This window comes from Malurus melanocephalus, unplaced genomic scaffold (genome assembly GCF_030028575.1).
Source record: "Malurus melanocephalus ecotype Western Australia unplaced genomic scaffold, MMel_1.1 scaffold_221, whole genome shotgun sequence".
Lineage (NCBI taxonomy): Eukaryota > Metazoa > Chordata > Aves > Passeriformes > Maluridae > Malurus > Malurus melanocephalus.
The window spans coordinates 600,971-621,354 of record NW_026623453.1 but is presented as its reverse complement, the minus strand read 5'-3'; the positions used below and the strand labels follow the sequence as shown (position 1 = coordinate 621,354).

At 41.4% G+C, this 20,384-nt stretch overlaps 1 protein-coding gene across 4 annotated transcripts in view; it reads right to left on the bottom strand.

The window, feature by feature from the left end:
- CHST8 (carbohydrate sulfotransferase 8) overlaps positions 1 to 20,384 on the bottom strand; it is a 184,491-nt gene that overhangs the window by 104,043 nt on the left and 60,064 nt on the right. The window contains exon 2 of one of the 4 annotated variants that reach the window (XR_008965858.1): positions 10,647 to 11,464. The exons of 2 other annotated variants lie outside the window; for them this stretch is intronic. The gene's annotated coding sequence lies outside the window, so the exon portion shown is untranslated. Of the gene's footprint in view, positions 1 to 10,646; positions 11,465 to 20,384 lie in introns of those variants that run through there. One more of the 4 variants, XR_008965859.1, reaches the window with a different exon arrangement.

Below are 20,384 nucleotides of genomic sequence, written 5' to 3'. Positions count from 1 at the left end.
AAAACGTCCCAAGTGAAGGAGGCAGGGACTGTGAGCAAGATGTATTGCAGCRTGTTTCCAGGCAGGAGCTTATTGAGAGCTTTTTTACTACAACTCAATTTGCAAAGTCTATGTCAAAAGCAAAGCAAAACAATAGCAAAATCAAATCAGAATAACAAAAAAAAAAACAAAAAACCCAACACCTGACCTTCTGTGTACTCAAAGCATCCCTTCTTGCACTGTCAGAAATGCTTTGCACTACATATTCTGTCTATACCATTAATACCCCCATTTTAAAAAATGAAATCATACCTGAAATATATCACAGAACCATGTCCTCAGAAATGTCTCTGAATTTGCTAAGTGTCTTTAACAAAAGTAGGATGGGAGTCTCTGCTGTGAAGGGAGGTTCCACCCGCACTGAGCACAGAGGTGGAGACTGCACAGGTTACACTGGAACGTAGGAATGACTTTAGAAAATGTGGTGTCACCATACACTGGCCAGTGTGACCTTCACATGCATTTTACTTCTGAATTATACAGGATTCACCTATTCTGGGTGTTGTTTGATTTTCTGTAACATACAAAATTTGCRACCACATCTCCTAAGTATTTTAAATTTCATTCTTTCTGGGCTGTTTTAGCCTTTGATAATGTCAAGAAAGGTCCATTTGGGGCTGTTCTACAGCCAGGCTGTGGCTCAGSTGGGACCTGCCAAGCACATGTCCCTCCTGAGCAGCACACACTGACTCAGAGGATCCTGCCTCACCCTTGGTGCAGAGAAAATTAACAGGGACAGCATCGTGCACTCAGTGGGCAGGTTCTGATCCCTGTTGGACCAGTTTATATCTAGTTATTCATACTGGTCTAAAAAAGATTACAATCTGGTGGTTTGATCTACTCTGTGCAGTAGTAGAATCTGAATTACACGATAATTTGGGTCCTGTTACCWTTGTCAAAGAGAATCTGTACAAATGTGTGTTTTCAGTTTGGCAATTTAGTCCTGTGTTATTTAGGGGCTGCAGTAATACTATGACAAAGGGCAGGAACAAAGATCAACAGCTGATGCTTGAACTCTGCCGTGAACCCACTTTCTATAATCTTGGAAATGTGTGCTTCTTGATGGTGTTACATTCAGAAAAGCAAGTCAAACAAGGACTTGGGCTGAAAAATAAATGCTCAGGTAGAAAGAAAGGAAAACCATCCTGGGTTTCCTGGGCTTGCAAAGCATACACTAAAATGCTGGGAAATAGTCAATGTTAGATTTTTCTGGTGTAGGTCAAATACAAATAACTAAATATAACATAAAATATTATATTTATGATACGTATTCTTCAAGCATATACCTAGATCAAGACATTAGGATGATGTGCAAATTGTTAAGGGAGGACTGACTTAGAGGCTGCACTGCAACAAGAAGGAATCCTGCAATGACCAAGGAGRACACAGAGCAGGAAGCTGAGGACAGCAAATGCCCAGGGCTGGCAGTGCACAGGGCCAGCACTCAGTGCCACTCACCCAATGTCCAGGACACTGCAGAGTCTGACCCTGGCACCTGAGCAAACGGAGGAGCTCATCACTGATCAGCCTGATTGAATCCCTGCAGCTCGAAGGAGTTAAGGGATAAGAGRCTTCTCACTCTTTGTCTAGAGTTCGATTTGTGATTGTGTGTGCACACACAAATTACAGATACACAGACACACACGCAGCTTTCACACTCATGGATACAATATGTTGCAGAATATTGCATTGCCTGCTGGTAAGTCTGTTTATCATCAATTTCCCTGAGGCCTTCCTCGTCTCTTAAGGATTTATTTTTTCTTTCCAAACCACTGAACCGCTCTGACTAACCAACCTCATTTAAATTAATCTGACAGATGTGAAAATTTCTTGCTTTTTGCAGCCCCAAACCAGCTCAGCGCSAGAGCAGCTTCTTTATACATTTTAAATGCAACGAGAAAACCCACTGATATCCTAGACTAGGGCAAGCTGGCAAACCTGATGTCCTCGGGGTGGTCCCTTTGGCATGGCTACCACTGAGGCCAGTAAAAAGACTGGCTCTGGCCAGGCTTGCTCTTTCACCTCAGCTGCAGTCTGGCACACGGATGGCCAGGACAGGAGCATTCTCTGCAGATTAATGCATCAGCAAGCAGCCTGGGCTGCCAGTTCTTGGGCACAATAGAATAATTTYTAATTTCTGGCCCTGCTGCTCTAGCCAGCAGAGGAGTGCAGAGGTATTCCAAGGCTGCAACTACATTCAGATGGAGTGGTCAGATGGAAAGAGAACAGATGCACTGGTGGGGAATACTGGAGACTTAAAAAAAAAAAAATAGAGGCTATTGCTATAGAAGAGCTAGAAAGGAGAGGAAGGCACATGGAAAAACATCAGAATGGGGAAGCAATGGCCTGATCACAATAGTTGAAACCTGTAGTGGTTTGCATGCTCATTAGACAAGCCTGTGCCTRTAGCAGGGTTTGTTGTGGAGAAGGGCATCATTCAGTCACCAAGGAAGTTGCTACTCACTCTTCTGTCTCTTTGGCTTAGTAATGCCAAAAATCCCAGAATTCAATTCTGTTGCATTACTTACCAACCAGCTTCTTATGGGGATGTCACAGCTGGGAGTGCCAGCACCGTGCCAGTGGCACCAGCTCTGCTTCCTTTGGGGAGGGATGGGAATGACTGATCAGCACTGACAGCCCTTGTCTGCACCTCAGCATTGCTTGTTACATCTTTGGGAGTGCAGTCCTGGTAACTGAGCTACCTCATGCTTGKTTGTGCATGAATTCAGAGTGTCTAAACTAAATGCTTAATATTTCTGGGTTTTGGCATCTCCCCAGATGGACTGAGGGAGGTTTGTGATGCACAAGCATGAGGACTAAAATAAAGAAGAGAAAACATGCTATCAGCACTATCATCAGTCATCTGATGAAGATTTTATATAATTGACTATTCTGTTAGTTTCTGATCTGAGGTTTTCTGTGTCCTAAGCTTGGACTGACTCTCAGAACTTTGACTTAAAAATGCAAAGAAATTGTCTTCATTGAGAGCAGAGGGTCACATGTGAGTACCYTTCAACAAGATCAAAAAGCAAATGTCTAACACCAACACTGTTCCTTTACCAGCAGCAATGTCACTTGTTCAGCAGAACAGACACCTGGTTCCAGCAGTCTAAAAAGAAACAAACAAAATKTTGTTTCATCCTCTTCTCCCAGCTCTTTTTTAAAATCTCCTGGATCACTTAATTTGTAGGGAAAACAAAAAGAGAATTATAAAAGCAGCCCAACTAGACATTCTGAGCTTGGAGAGTTTTATACAATAGGTTCTAAGTTTAGCAGCTAAACCACAAGATCTCACAAGGCAGTGCTGGTAACTGCAGAGACATGGAGCTCATCTTTGCTTATTCTCAGCTGCAGAGAAGACCAAATGCAAAATAATCTGGTTATCATAAATAACTGTTCATGATGGAGAATTTCTGKCTCTATCTACCCAGATGGTTCAAGAAAAAAATGTATAGTCAGAAAGTAGCTTACAGAAAAGATTAACAAAACCCCAGGAATACAAGATGGCTTTGTGCTGGAAGTACAAAACTCAGATTGTGGGGGTCTTGACCCTCTTTCTTGACAAATCCCACAGTTTTTCTTTATGAAGTGACCAAATGACTGAGTTTTCTTCCTTCATTGGTAACATGGGGACACTCACAGCATGTTTGGGGGCTTGATTAAGATTTTTAAATCACTTTGAGCCTCTCAGATTGGAAGTGCTGAAAGCGCAAAGTACCAATATTAATTACTAAAACAGAATCGGGCTCCATGGATGTCTCACAGCTGGCARCTGCAAACCCAGGGATTTTGGATAGCTGTTCCCTAAAATATACTTTGCTTGACAGAACAGGGAGTTTTAAAGTTGGTTGTTTAGCAAGGATGGTCTTTGGAGAAATATTTATGGATGAAGAACAGATTTTTGCTCAGTGGATTYACAGAAGACTTCTAAAAGTTTCCAGAGGTTTGTGATATCACCATAACATGGAGACAGTTACACATGAAATCCCTGAGTCACTCCAAAGTCATACTGATGTGAGAAACATTTGGTGCTGCTGCAGTACTGCCCTGAGCTCATCTTCTCTAAGAGGCATTTCTGCAATCATCATGGGGAGTTGTGTGTAAGGTCTATGTTCCTAAGAAGCCAAATGAGCTTAAATACATAATGCATTTTAAAAAGCTTTCTCCTTTTTTGGTGGTGGGTTTTTTTTTTCTTTAATTTCATTTTGTTTTAATTTCTTTGGTTGGTTTTTTTTTTGGTGTGTTGTCGTTTTGGGTTTTTTGGGGGGGGAGGGGAATAGCATTACATTTTTTCTATTTGTCAAATAGTTGGGAAATCTAAAAGCTGGATTGTGCTTCTTGTATTAGGTATTGTATTRGTGTCACATTAGGAGGAGAATGATACAATGAAGATGTATTTTAAAAGCAAAGTGTCATTTGGATGYACAAAAATATATTTCAGTGTTTTGATATGGCTCATGAGTTTTAATGCAACTGTTAAAAAAATCAGTCTTTTAAAAGTTTAGTTTCTGTTTCTTGCTACATATTGCACAAAACAGGAGAGAACTGATGGGTTTCAGTTGGGTACCTTGTRCCTTAGGTTCTTTTGGTGCAAGCTGGGGAGAAACATGTATTTCACAAATGCTGCAGATAGTTTGGAGGGTGTTTTCAGCTCTTTGGAGAGGGCAAATATTCCTGTTCCAAACTCATACTGAAGAAGAACACTTATAACAATCTCTTCTCTGTAATTTGTGATTTGTTGAGAAACATTTTTCTGCTAAGCAGAGGACAGAAGGGAAAAAATCTGTTCTTTGCAGCCCCTCCACGGGAGCTGGGGCTGAGCAGTGGCTTGTGTAGTCAGGACCTGCATTTTGTGCCTTTAGCACAGTAAGGATAATGAACAAATACTTCGTAGAGAGATATGAAATGCTCATAGTTTTACTCAAAGCGTGCAGACGTTTGTTTGGCTAAGAATATTCTGCTGTTCAGTTTTGTGGCAGTACTACTAATGGACAGAAATTCAAATGTTATTATACGAGTAACTGTTATGCAGATTTCTCCCCCTTTTTTCTTCTTTTTGAGGATGGCCCCTGAGCAACTTTCTGACACCAGAGCCTTCTAACATCTCTAAATGTTGCTGACTGAAAAAACAAACAACACTGTCACATTTGGAAAGTCAAAGCAGAAAAGTGTCTCATTTGTAGAGCGATTCATTTCGATTTTCATCTTGCTGCTGTCACAGAGGATACATGAACAGCAGCAGTTGGTATTGTCAGGAGACCTAAGCAGACCTGTTTCGTTGGCTGACTTGACAGCTGTTCCATGAAAGAGATTCATGCTCACAAAATCAGAAAAGTATGAAGACCACATTTTCTTTTTAACCCTTTCTCGCCTCCCTGTACCTCTGTTATACTTTAATGAAAAATCAAAGAGAAGGATCAGGTTGCTGTGGAAAACAGCAGAGAGACTTGGTTCAGCAAACTGCCACATGTGTCTGATGTAGCACTCCCTGAAGCAGTGCCTTTGACGTTTGGGTCTGCACAGCTGTCTGGGGAAATTAAATAYAGGGGTCTGATTCCCCCATCACCACAAGCAGCACATAGTGGGGAAGAAGTCCACATTATTCATAATGAAATTTTCAGGCAACCTCATTTTTTCCCCCTTTAGATCAATAAATATGAAAATATTTAAATGTTTTTAAAAGTGTACTTCCTTTAAGTTTTCTGCTTCCTTTAGTTTTGAAAGAAACCTGTATTTTTTAGCAGGTACTATTGCCACATGTTTGGGTATTTTAAAGAGTAAGTATTTCCTATTATAGTGGACATAACTTGGCTGTTTTGAGGTAGAGCTCCTAACCCAGCATCTGTCTGCATGCTCAGCCCTTGGAACCAGTGTGATTTATGCAACAGAGGAGTTTGTCTCACTCATGCAGATGAGAGGAACTTTAATATCCATTTGTTTGATAAGAGTGGTGCTGATGGCCCTGCACTAACATGCATTGTGGACGCTGTTTCCTTCAGCTCCTGCAGCAGAGCTCTGCAAGTTCATCACCACGGTACCAGGAGCTGCTGTGGCTGTGAATTGATACAGTCAATGGCAAATAAAAGGCTGTAAAAATGAATCTCCATGAGAAAATCAAATTATATAAAGCTGTGCTTCATCACAAATACAAATGCCTTGGCAATTACACCAGAAGGATGCCAGATTTCAGGAGTGTTTTGGTAGGGCTGTAGTTTGGTTCAGACTACACTGAAAATAAAATGTAAAATAACTGCAATGTATGAATGAAAATAGGGCAGCTTCTTCCAGCTAGCCCAGCTGTGGCCCTATGCATGAGTTGTTCCAAGTTGTTCCAAGGTGCTGTCCCCGACTCAGAGGCTGTAGACCCTGCCTGTGGGCAGGCACAGGTGGGGTGTGGTAACTGGTTTGTTCTGCAATCATTTCTCTGTGCTTAGGATTAGTCACTCGAAAAGAATCGCCCATTTATCTGGGACCGGTGTCTTGCATTGCTTCTATATAAATCTAATCTACAATATTATTTCATTTATTTAAATAATTGCAGATACTCTGCTAAGAATGAAGCTTAGAAAAGCTCCTTGAGATCGTACACAGATATTCTGTTGGCTCTTTTGGGTTTTCCTGCACAAGGACATGTGCTAACTGTGGCATTTGCCTTCACAGTTGAACATGAAGACAAGCCTCAGTGTACTTTTCCTACCAACATGAATATGTGCAGGCTGTGCAGCGCACCATGAGACCCAGCTGCCTAACACAGGAAAGCAGAGAGCCATTTACTCATTGAGTGGTACCACTAAAMGCCGAGACACAACTGCCCTCGTTAGCAAGTACTGTTTCCACCAGTATGTGTTTACAGAACAACTCCATTAAATATGTATTCCACACTTCCTGGCATGTGCAGATGCTTGTACGGAGGTGCAGATGACACTTTTGAGAGTCAGGACCCTTTTGCTCATGAGCCACTGAAGCCAGGTTAGATACAGAACCCTGCTTTTCACAGGACATTTTCTGTGCCTTGTACAGCTGCTGACACAATCATTCTCAAACAGAAGAGCTTAAATGGATCAAATTACTCTAGGTGGCTCCTGCTGTACTCAGCAATGCCATACTTCTGCTGCTAAGGGAGGAGAGGCAAGAAAAGACAAAGAGCTCTCTGAGATGCGGCTGTRGCACTTTCTCACCTGCTCATAACAGACCTGACATTTGCAATTATCTGGAGGCTGAAGCCAGGAGTATTTTTACTGTAGACAAGAATCCTCATTTTTGTCATTGATTACCAAGAAAGCACAACCTGTGAGTAGTTGCTTCTCATTACAAGCCTTAACCTGAAAAGTGCTGCTGAGCACTGAGACCTTTTGTTTATTGGCTTGTTTAGGACATGCAGTGAATTTAAACAGTGAATGCTTCAATGTAGTGTTGTATTATCTAATTATCTGCCATGTAGGACCTAACAACAAGGTTGAAATATGAAAGACAAAGAAGCAAAACTGCAGGTTGCTTGTAGAAATCTGTCCTTTCAAAGTGAGTCTCAGTTTTCCAGAGCTGTTGCTACTTATAGAAGTCGTTCACCTGAATTTTTTTAAGTGTGTAAGCAAAAGTAATTAATTACTTCAAGCTCAGAATGCATGGAAGTGCTTTGCTAGATACAAATGTGCAATCAACCATTATCAAATTTAATTATCAAATGCTGTGCCTTTTAATCTAGGTTTAAGCACTCCTCCCAGTTCTTTCAGCCCAAAGGCTCCTGGAGCAGTTTGTTGATTGATTGATTATTGACCAAGTATCCATAACCAGTTTTTCACAACCTGGGAATTTCAGTAGAGGGAGAGAACAGTCTGGCTGTAATTGTACCACAGCACAYTCTTCATTTTCTGGGCCGTGTTACCTTTCTGCCCTTTAAACACAGTCCTGACAATTGTTTCTGAGTGAGATGTGCCAGGAGCCCCCAACCCCCTCAGATGTGTGCACAGGAATTGGTGCAGTCCTTGCTTTATAAGCTGTAGGGAGCTGCTGGGATGAACCACAYGTACTMGTAGTCATTGTGGAACTCCATTTATTCTGTCTGAGGGTCCAACATATATATCAATTACAAGCTACCATGAGCTGTGTTAATTACTATGATTGGCTAAATATCAGCAGCATTAGTAACTTCTTATTGGTTCAAAAGCAAGTGGCGCATACAGCTAAACAAACATACTTTCAATCGATTCAGCAGTTCTGTATCCCATTCAACATCCTCTTTCTTGATTGCTACATCTCTTTACTTCTTTTTCTTCCTCCAAGGACACTTCAAGGTTACAGAAGCCTGGATTGTGCACGTAGGCTTCATATACATGTCCTTGGTCTCTCAGCCATTCATCTACAATTTCCCCTTTTTCTTTTTGCACAAGCCAGGCTTGGTCAGCTGTTCGTAGCAGTGTGTGCTTTATGCATGACAATGCGCAACATATTATAACCAGCCCAATCARAACGAGAACTAAAATGCCTAGCCCTTCTTGTGCTAAGGTGGCCATCCAGATGGTAAGGCCTAGCTGACTCAGCCAAGATGTAAAGGGGTCATGGGTTATTCCAATGTGATGCATGTTTTGTTGCAATTGTTGTAATTGCTTATGAATGGACTGAGAATGATCAGATGAATTCATGCAACATATACCTGCAAAGTCTTTGCATCCATGACCATGTGCTAAAACATCGATACCGGCCTTATTTTGTAACACTGCATGCCATAAGCTGTCTGCATCTTCCAATAATCCAGTACTCATGTTAGACATTAGATTTAGCTGCTTTTGGCTCCAACAAGCAAGCTTGGTAATATCTCCTAAAGCTTTTCCTGCAGCTACATTAAGCAAAAAGAGGGACATTAGCAGTYGTTGGGGTATATCTAACAATTGTATGTTGTCGTTACATCCCGAATCCAAGTATGCCAATGCCCTTTGAATACGAGAGCTTTTTCAACTCATATTCCATAATGCTCTCATAGAGGGGATAAACATTGTGAGTTTGCCCGAATAACAAGGGCCTCCAAAGGTATCCTRGTACTCCTTGCCAGGCCCTGTCTCCACAAATTAAAAAATTCCCTGGGGGTAATGCTTTAGGTGTGTTGTTAACCCATATCCCTAATTTGCTCCCTCTCGATTCCACTCCTAAGGAGGTTCTATTACAAAAGTCATTAAAACTTGTGTACTTTGCAAATACAGGATGGCGGCTCATCGCATTTGACCAGCCCTTTGTCCAATTCTTTGGGATATATTGGTGGATTCCTGTTAGTAGCGGTCCTGCAAAATGAAAACATATAGCACTACCATTTTTTGAGCCAAATAAATCTAATTCCTGTGGGTCCCATGGCAGCATGTGATTCAGCCTGTTAATAATTTGGGCTGCTGCATAGCTATTGTTAGTTGTAGCCAATTCACTAAGGTTTGTAGTAGTCCACTCCTTGTATTCTTCTAAATACATTAAAGGGKTGCCAATTAAACATGTATGAAAGGGATCTCCTGGGGTTGCCATAGAGAGACAAAGACTGTCTTGCCCAGTCGCATTTGCCCAGGTGACCCACATATTCTGTCTCGGGTTAATCTGATGAATAGCTGATTCTTCTGCCATAATTAAACTAAGCCCTATCAAAACCACATWGCCTGTGCTCAAGAGTATCTTGGACATCTCGCTTCTAACACTCGCATCCTCTTACTCTGCCGAACCCGCTGCAAAGCCCTTTTACAAGCCCACATTTGCCAACTTAAAAGCCAAGCTTTACGCCCCCCCAAATAATTCTGGTGTCAAGTGTCCCCTCAGCACATCATATAATTGCGAAGCCGCTACACAAAAACTTTCCTAATTATCTCTGCTATAGCATTGGCTACATAAACACCAATGTTACACAATACTCCAGTYTCCTCGATTAAAAAGGTCACAACCCCCACACTGGAGCTGCAGCAGCAATCCTCCCCAACAACGTGGACAATTTTCTCCCCGCAGCCGTTACACATCCTCTGGCTGTTCCCAGGCTCCAAGTGGGAGCTCCGCTCCGAATGTCTGTACCCATCTGGGTCTTCTCCTCTATTAGYGACTAGGCTCTCCCCACCCGTTCGTCCAAATGCCTCATCACTTTCTCAAGATGTTTGATCAGTTCGGCTACTGTTGCTGCAGTGCCTGAGGATTCTTGTGGGATGTTTGTTGCACAGCTGTCAGRGGGAGACAACTCATCCTCTGCGTCCTCCATAGCGTCATCGGGCAGAGGAATGTCCTGTGGAGCTATGGCCCCCGAAGGAGGCAGCGTTGGACAGAGGTGTGGCAGACAAGCGGGTCCGCCCTTTATCTTGGGAACTGTTACTTCCACATTCRTGTCCATTTGAGCAGAGTCCGTCCCAGGGGCTACTTCCTCTTTTGCAGTCACCGCTCTTTCTTGGTCTTTTAATAACTCGGCAACCGATCGACACTGTTTGGTGCCGGTCTGTCCTTTCATGGCACAAGGACCCCCAAAAAGTCCCGACAATAGCCCTCGGCTCGGAGCGGACACCTCGCCGTCCGTTCGCATTGTAACCRGCACCGCGATCGCCTGTACTGCAGCTGCGGCAACCTTTGACTCAGCTTTCATATTCTGCAATGTGTTAAACACTGCCTGCCATGTAGTCCTCAGCACAGATGGCAATTTGCCACTTTCATGGATCGTGTGATCCCACAAACTGTCCCTAATTTCTTGCCACTCTTCCGCCACAAAAGGGAGAGACAGGACCTTTAAGTGCCCATGCTCCCAAGCCCATAAAATGAGCCTGGCCAGATCTTTCTCTTTCACCTCTTCCCCTCGCTTAGCAAGGATGCTGAGAAGCAATTCTTGAGCTGCTGAGAAGCAATTCTTGAGCTGCTGCAAATTCGCAATCCATGCTCACAGCCTGGGCAGAGGGAAGGGAGAGACCCTTCTCACCTGATTATGCTCTCTTGTCCAGAGCCGTCACGTCTCCGCTTTCGCCGCCATCCACCCGCTGGCGATTCCACGATGTCTCCGGTGTACTCTCCATCTTGCMTCAAAATGTCCCTGTTGGGAGCCAGGTGTGGGGAGCTGCCAGGATGAACCACACGTACTCATAGAGTTATCGTGGAACTCCGTTTATTCTGCCTGAGGATCCAACATATATATCAATTACAAGCTACCATGCGCTGTGTTAATTACTATGATTGGCTAAAYAWCAGTGTTCAAGCGGCATTAGTAACTTCTCATTGGTTCAAAAGCAAGYGGYGCATACAGCTAAGCAAACATACTTTCAATCGATTCAGCAGTTCTGTATCCCATTCAACATCCTCTTTCTTGATTGCTACATCTCTTTACTTCTTTTTCTTCCTTCAAGGACACTYCAAGGTTACAGAAGCCTGGATTGTGCACGTAGGCTTCATATACATGTCCTTGGTTTCTCAGCCATTCTTCTACAGTAAGCTGGGCACAATGAAAGATGTGATTATCCTACTGAGACTGTAATACTTGGTAGCAATGCAGTCTTGATGTTTTAAACAAGTCTACCTCCTCCAACTCTGTTTTAATTAATAAATTATAAGTTAATTAATTAGGTGATTTTATCCCATTTCCTCTTAAAAGCAATCCTGCTGAGATTTTAACATGTGGTTACAGTGAAGTCTAGGTGTTTTAAACAAAGCCACCCCTTTGAACTCCTTACTCTATAATTAATAGATTATGAACCTATTAATTACACTGTTCATATCCTCCCTGTCATATGCCTCTTATATTCTGATAGATAGTTTGGTACTGAGCATCTGAATTTTTATAATCTATTATGGAACGACTGTAGAATTACAATGAAGAAATAGTTCAGATCTAGGTCTCTTTCCTTGAGAATATGATTTGCTCAGGAAGAGCTACCATATTATTTGATTTACATAGTATGAATTAAGATGTTAAATTCCTCTTAAACCAGTTTTGTAGTATTGTATCATATAATGACTATGGGCATAAGACAATCTATTTTTTTTCTGCAAAATACRTTAATTTTAGAAGTTCCAACATCATATGCCATATGAGACAGTGAACATGAGTACATATCTATATACATAGATAAATATGGGATATGTATAAGCAAGGGGTTGAAGAAAGAAAAATTAAAAAACCAATTAAATTGGCTGGAAAAAATTGCAAAAACGGAATAAACAGTACTTCATTAGCATTTCTGTATAATATTAACCCAACCTCCACTGTATATAACGATCTTTAAAGCAAATAACAACTGTAGATCTCCCACCTCAGTTCTCCTATAGTGAGATAAAGCTGTTTTGTGAAGTACATGGATCAGGAATTTCTTGTTTTCTGAACCTTGCTTTCTCATCGCTTGCCCTTTTGTAGTTTTTAAACACAGACAACTGAAATACTGCTCAGTCCCTGGTGCAGTGGGGATGCAAATCTGCTCAGTGTGGAGCAGAGAGGAGCCCTGCAGAGAGCAGGGATTTCTCATTCTGCTGCTCTGGCCATTAGCTGTCACCGGGTAGGGCCTGTCCTCTGCTGGGGGTGCACACTCCAGCCATCCTGCTGCCCCYGGCTAGTCAGGATCAGCTGTTTGGCCAGCAGAGACTGGAGGGATGGAGCAGCAGGAGGGAAGGGAAGGTGAGAAAGTGGTGATGTGTTCCCCTGTGCCTYGGTGCAGGAACAAGCAAGGAGAGGGGGCATGGCGCAGGTGCTGCTCCAGCTCTGTATTTGCACTTCCTGGGAAGTTTCTTCTTCTCCGTGATGGCAACTGCAGAACAGACTTGGGCAGAAATCACACATGAAACAAAATCATGAGAGAGCTCACTACGCTTCTTCTGTTTCAGTTTTGAAGGTGAATATGAGTTGGATTCTTTTTTTCTGTTTTGTTTTGTGTCATTTTTTTTTTTTATTTTTAATATGGAGACAGGCAAGAGTGTAATGTGGTTACTTGGAGAGGACAAGCAAAATTAGAAAGGATGGTTCCTGAAGRTGAAGCCTGTGAGACAGAGAGTCTGCAAGGCTACTCCAGTGACATTCTGCCTAATAAATTCAAACTCTGCAACAATGATTGCTGAAGATTTCAACAACTCATATTTTCACTCTCTGTATTGGAATGGGGGAAATAATAGAATTAATGTAACCTTCATACCTATATGCACTGTGTTAATTTGTCAAAATGCTAAAGTTCTGCTTTGAAGGCGTAGAGAAATTGAGCTAATTAATATGTTTCAGAGGTGTATTTACAGCTAACACATCACAGATCTTGTTGAGCCTTTACTATGTCACAAAAAAAGCAACAAAGGTTTCATTTGGGGACCACTGATCTTTCCAGCATATAAAATTTGACAGAAATCCATTTCCAAATTGATATTCTAATATTTCAGCTCCTATGGAAACCCTGTGCATTTGCAAAAAGAAGGACAAAGCAATAGAATCTATTACTTGGTTTATTAAACGTGAACCTTGCCTGTAAAGCCAGAATATTGATATTTAATTAAGTTTGATTGTCATAAATGTCTCAATCCTTAAACCAATGCTAAAAATAGAAATGCCTACTGAAAAATAAAATATGCTGCAGTGACTCAAAAGGATTTGATCACAAAATGCTGTGCTTTGTTATAGCGAGYCTCAGTTTGAGGCGGTTATCAGCTGAAACACAAGTTGCTGTTCAAACTTGCAGGATAACAGGGTAATAAATAGCGAGCAGGTGGGAAAAGACATCCTGTGTCTGATGATTACATGTGTTAGAGTGGTGGTTCAGAGAGGACTTCAATAATACAGGAGGCTGTAGCGTGCTGAGCAACTGCATGACAATGCATCCTTGAGCACACACACAACATGCCTGAGCATGCTGCTGCAGCTTGGAGCTCTACACAAGGACAGTTGGCTGCTAAAAACAACTTAGGAGATAACAAACTAAAATATTAATATGTTGTGGRATGCCGTGATTCCGTGCACACTGAGCAGAACTGCCATGCAAATGATAAATCTCCAGGAGGAGAGGAGAGAATTAATTCTCATATTGCCACATTGAAATGGCTTAAATATGCACTAAAGCTTTTTTCAGTGGCCAGACAATTGCATCCTGCATGGCTTTCTGAATGTGAGCTGACAGCCTGCTACAGCCAAGTGCAATCATTTCTGGGCTTGAGCCAGGTATATCAATTGAATCATGGCCCCTCCACAGCAACTCAGTGAAGGAAATGCAGAATGAGCACATCATTTCATATTGATCAGGAGGCTAATGCTTTAATGACCGCTCAGGGACCTCAGGCAAGGCATCCATCAGCACATTTAGCCACTGCTGTTTTCAAAGGAGTCATGAAGTAAACACTGAAGCTGCAGGAATTTACTRTGTGTTCTTTGGCCCATGGAAAGGCTGGCAGCATGCCCATATGTGATGTGTGTTAAATACAGCAGAAAGTTTTTCTTTTATGCCACTTGGGACATTTATGAAGATTAGAGTCTTTAGTTATATGAATTTTAGCCTTTTAGAAGGTCCCCTTATGCTACTGAAAGACCTTCTGCATTACTGGTGCTTACATCTTCTATCTAAATTTTAAATCAGTAACATCACTGTCATGTGATAAAAAGCGTGAGGGAGTTCTTCCCTGGGCCTTGAGCACAGAGACCAGGAAACAGCTGAGCCTGTTTGGGACTTCAGATTGCATTTGAGCAAGGCTTTAACTGCTGAAACAAAACCACCACAACAGATCACTCAGTGTTATAATCTGGGTTGCATTTGGAATTGATTTGCTCATTGATTGAGAGGGTAGCAAGGATTGCACTTCTGCAGTGGAAAAGCTGTGAGGTTGCTCACAGGCCTGAGGTTGATGGGAACAGCTCAGAGCAGCTCATCAGCTGTGCCAGGCGCTCCTTTTAGGCACCGAGGTGTTAATTTCGAGCAAGAACAGATAAAACCTACAAAGGGGAATATTCTTATCCTTTTATATCTATATGTGGKGAGAGACATGCAGGTGTATATTTAGTTGGCAAATAAGCTATCTAGGAGYGAATTTCCTGAATGACAGCAATGTTTCCTCTTCTAAATAGATTTGTGTTTTTTTAACAAAAGACATGCAATATAGACACTTAACATGAGCAGCTCTTCTGGTTAATTAACTCCTTCAGCATGTCTGCAATGCTGTCTGCAAAACAATACTTGGGGGAGATGACATAATTAGCCAGAGAAATCCAGCAGGTAACCAGCTCTCCTTAACTTCCCACAATTCTGATGGAATTGCAGTAACAGAAGATCTGATCCTATTATCTGTAATGTGTCAGGTAAATTTTAAACAAAATCTTCCAATGTATTTTCAGACAGGGATGCCTGATCCACTCAACAGAGCCRAAAGATGTTCTTATGTAAACCACTGCTTGTAAAAGGCAGCTGGCTAACAGGGTTGCCAATGAGTGGGGGTGAGGATGCACTTGTACGAGGGAAAGARTTGCAGTGCTGTCTGCCCCACCAGCTGGGGAGGAATCTTGCATTTCTTAAAGAAAATCCATTGCTTCTCAGTGAAAGTTCAATAATTCCTGTTAGAGATGAGCATCAGCAGTACAACTTCARATCTGAGTTGGTGCTGCTGTGCTCCTGGGGGTTCCAGGCTCTCCTTCTGCCTGTGTATTTTGCTGGTTTCTGTGGATTAACCAGGTGCATACTATGTGCAGCCTGTACTTCCAACTCTGAGCTAGAGACAAATTCCATCTTCCAATTGATCTACCCAGCAATATTCTAGTGGCATTCAGTAGCAGCATAAACATCTTGAATTGATCCACCTCAGATAATGTTTAATTTATATTTTCCCATTTGGTAGCGGAACAATTATGATTATTCACTGTCTTTTTCACCAACAGTCTTTTTGTAAAGCTTGAAGATAGGAAAATCTTGAAATACATTTCTCTTGGATCATTTAACAACTCCAGGCTTGATCCTGTAAGCTGTAGGTAGTGCAAAAGCACAGCTAAGCCACTGGTAGGATTAGGGAGGATGCTGTATTTATCTCAAAGAGCAGTAGGAGAAAGCTGACATTAAAGGCTGTTGTGCTGTTGCAGTCTGAGGATGCTGCTCCTTGTCTAAGCCTCCGAGCCACTGGGCTGTGGCTGCAGGGACTGTGCTCCACTGCAGCTGCTGCCAGCACTGCTGGAACTGACCCTCCTGACACTCTGTGCTCCCTCCTGCCCTTGGAACCAGTCCTGGCTCCTTGGCAGACCAAGGTGATTTGCATCAGCAGGGAAGTCTCCCATCTTTAAGGAGTGGTCCAGCCTGTGCATCCTCCTGCTCCTTCCCCGGGGGAAGCACCCTGCCCCTCTGCCTGCCCTGGGAAGGGCCTGGGGCTGCTCTCTGTGCTCCAGCTGGGAGCAAACCCAGCTCTGTGACAGACTCCTGGCCCTGGGCAAGGGTGCAAATCATAATAATTACAACAACAACAACAATACCAATGCTAGTTGTACTTTAAGCATGATTTAAAAAATTTGTTCAAAAGCATGAATTTTTTTTAAATCCCTTTCTCCTGCAATCAGGTGATTATGTGAGTAGTTCTCATTTTATGTGTTATGAAATAAGTGTTCTGCCTTCAGCTTAACAGAAAAATATTAGAGATGACTGTAAAAACCCCTCAAATCTATGCTAAGACTAACCAAATAAATACAAAATAATTAAAAAAACCTTGAAAATTGATACTGTGAGTATAATTAGCCTTCAAAAYACTGATGCTATATGTTCTTTATATCTTCAGCCAGCATTTTAAATGAAAACACTGAATTAAAAACAGCTTTAGAAGTGTAGAAACTGAAATATACAGTAATAYCACTGAGAGAGAAAAAAAATTTGCAATGAGGGAAGAAGGGAGGAGTGTAGGTGTTGCTTCTTTCCTTCAGTTTCTCACAATCCTTAGTCTGTTTACACAGAGAAGGTTTTCTGTCATTCTATCACTCCATAGTGTATTAGGTATAARGCAAATATTCACACTGTGTCACTGGTTTTCACAGGAGTAGGCACATGATTAAGTTTTCGTATATATGACTACATTTGCAAAATCAGTGCTTCAGGCAAAGTCTTTCCAAAAAGGTCCCTGTAATGTGGTGTTAGATAATCACAGATGTGCTGTGGATAAAACACTTTACAAGGTATGGAAATGGATTTGAAACCATATGAAATGCACTTCAGAGATTCCCCAAAGCCAAGTCCTTGTTGAACAAGAAAATGCAGGAGGCTGACAGGCAATAACTTGCCAGGCAGCTCCTGGTGGGTTGAGGCTTTCAGGTGACGTTGGAATTGCTCATCTGGTGCATGTGCAGCAGACTTGTCCCTGGCAGGTACCGGGGAGCTTCCAGCCCCAGGTGCTTYTGGCAAAAGGTTAAGAAAAAATGTTATGACAGCCACAGAGCATGTGTCAGAAATGTCACCRCTGCTTTGTAAACCAAAGTGAGCACTGCTGAAAATAGATGGGACTCTCGGGTATCACTGCAATGTCATCTTCATGGACACTCAATCGGGACATCTCTCAATAAAACCCACTGCTAGGGTTTGYTGAATTCATCTGTTCAGCCTATGGGCCATTTGGAAATGAGTAAACCTGCAATAGGACAGGAAATCTTGTGTGGTGATGCCAGCTCAGAGCCACTGACAGAGGCAGTGGGCTAAATTATGTGCTATTGTTCAGCAGTGTGGTTCCACTGAGGTCTGAGATTTAATGTATTTGCAGCAATGTGCCTTTCTGTTTGGATTTTGGGTCTTTTTGAAGTTATACTGATATGCAAGCTTAAAAGAGAGTTGGGAACAAAACCTGAACAATATCACAGAGTAGTTATTATCAGCCCAAAAATGCCATCATGGAATATTAAAAGATTGACAGTGTCATGTAGGGAGAGTCCAGACTTCATAAATGTAGGGAATGGCTTTTCAATCCTTTATATTTATATATGCCTTCTACTGATTTTGTTAAATCCAGGGAAGCAGTAGAAATGTCCTTTCCTTAAATAAAATCTGTAAGTAATGTCTGGTGATTGCAGGCTATTTATATCTAAATGTAAACGTAAATATAAAAGTAAAGTAATTATGAGAACTTTTTATTTAGTTGCATTGATGACCCTCTACACTTTCTAGCTATTAACACGGACTTTCCCAAGATATAAATTATAGTGAGAAACATAAATGAGATTCAGACTCCATGAGGATAAGCAAACTAAACTTGACAGMTGTATTAACTGATAAATTTTTGTTACATTTGAACACTGCCTTTCTCTTTTTCCTTTTATTTTGAAGACCAGACAAAAGAGAACACAGCTAGAGAATATTTCGTGCAGCACAGGTGGGATTTCCTATCTTGCTTCTTCTCCAAAGGCACGTCTCTTTCTTGAGAAAATAACCACTACTTCATTTACATATTAATTTCATGGATATTCAGAAGAAGCACTTATATTACAAACTTTAATGCCGGGAATGAATGAAACATGCTGCTCTGCTCTACCACTCATGTGGTTCTGGAGAAGCAAATGGCAATAATACTACAAAATYAGTTTAGATTAAAACAGAACAGCTGTACATTGATCTAAATTCAACCTTTGGTAACCTGAAAGTTGAAAAAGCCAAGGTTTATAAGTTTAGTCACTTTCTGGAAACTGACTTCACATGTTTGCWTTGACTGTAATAGTGTAAGTAAATTTAAGTAAATATTTTATTACAATAATATGACAAAAACATTGGGCCTTGTAGGTTGATGGTTGGACCTGGTGATCTTAGAGGTATTTTCCAACCTTAATGATTCCCTTAAAAAAAAGAAATATATAGGGTAAGGAGCATTAAAGCAACTGGAAGCATATTTTCTTCATTTTATATGCTTTGTAAAGCATGATACATACTGTCTCAGATGCCATTTTCATTCTTGATATTTTTTATATTAGATTAATAACACCAGGTGATTTGGGAGGTGTAAAAGAACCGGCTTCCTGTTGGAATGAAAAGCCCAATGCACATCATTCCACAGGTCTGTATGCCATTTTCATAAGAGAAGTTCACTAAATAAGAATCATTAATTAAAATGGCATTCTCTTGGACTGATTGCCATGTGTTATCACTCAGACTCAGAGAGCTCCAAGGCTGCCTARCCCGGGCTGTGCTGCCCTTGGGGTGCCTCCTGAAACAGCCCCACCAGGCTCCATCCCAGGCACTCCTGATAAAGTCATCCAGAGATATGGCTCTGGAATCATGGGGAGCAGCTTAATCCAAGTCCATAAATGTCAGCCCTTCCAAATGAACGTGCATTCTGTGGGTTGCACCTTTTCCCATCTGCCAAACCCTGGTGTGTCAGTGCCAGCAGGAGCCCATCCTGGACCTTCAGTGTCCTCAAGACAGACATGCYATGACCTCTGGGGCACAGAATGACAGGCTGCATGTTTAAATTTGATTTTTCACACATTTCCAAAAAAGAGCACAGGCAGTATTAAAAAACAAACAATTAAAAGATAGTTCCTGGTCATAAATTGCCATTTTAAATTTGAAAAAGGATATATTGTAAAATCATTCCTGTATGAAAAGTCTCCAACACACCTCCCCATGTAAACCAGAGAGAACTTGTGCCCTGAACTGGCACAGTGCAGCTCATCATTACAGATACATSACTAGAGGCTAACTAAAGTTGGATTACTAAATCCATAATCCTTCATCTGCATAAGTGCTCTCATTTTAAAAAGTGCAGTTTTGTTCAGTGAAGGTTGTTCAGGAGGGGAAGTGGTCCAGAAAAAATTGTATTTATATGTAAAAAATTGTTTTTATATGTAGAAAAACAACATATTGATTTTTTTCTTCTGGGAGTTTTGTTGTTAAAAAAAAGAAAAAAAAAAAAACTTCTGAGGGACAAAATCTAGTGTTTGATTGTTGGAATCCAGTGACCTTACAAATAAATGCTTTTGTCAAAAAAATTCTTTAATCCATTTTGTTAACCAGTTTGGATAATAAAATGATTTATTTAAAGGTTCAAGAATAAGTTTAAAGAACAAAAATTGATACTTTAATGTGCCTCAGGATCCTGGATAGCGTAGCAGACAATTAATACTGTTTGCTGAAATCATTACCCTCTGCTCTTCTGCTACTCACAGCCACTGTGGTTAATGCCACTGTATTTATACAAAATAATTAAAATGTACATCTTCACAGAGTACTGTTGCATAGTTTTAATATTAATTTAACAAATGTAATCCCTATGAATGAATCCCTATGAATGGCTTATCATTGAAACAGCAAGTAGGATTTCTGGGGTGTTGCTAAGCAGTATTGTAATTACAGGGATTGGCTACAAACTGCTGCTGTGAGAGGAGGYGATGGCTCATGAAAATGCATCAACCATTCACTCTCTGTGCACTCCCCTAGTCTGTGTAGGGC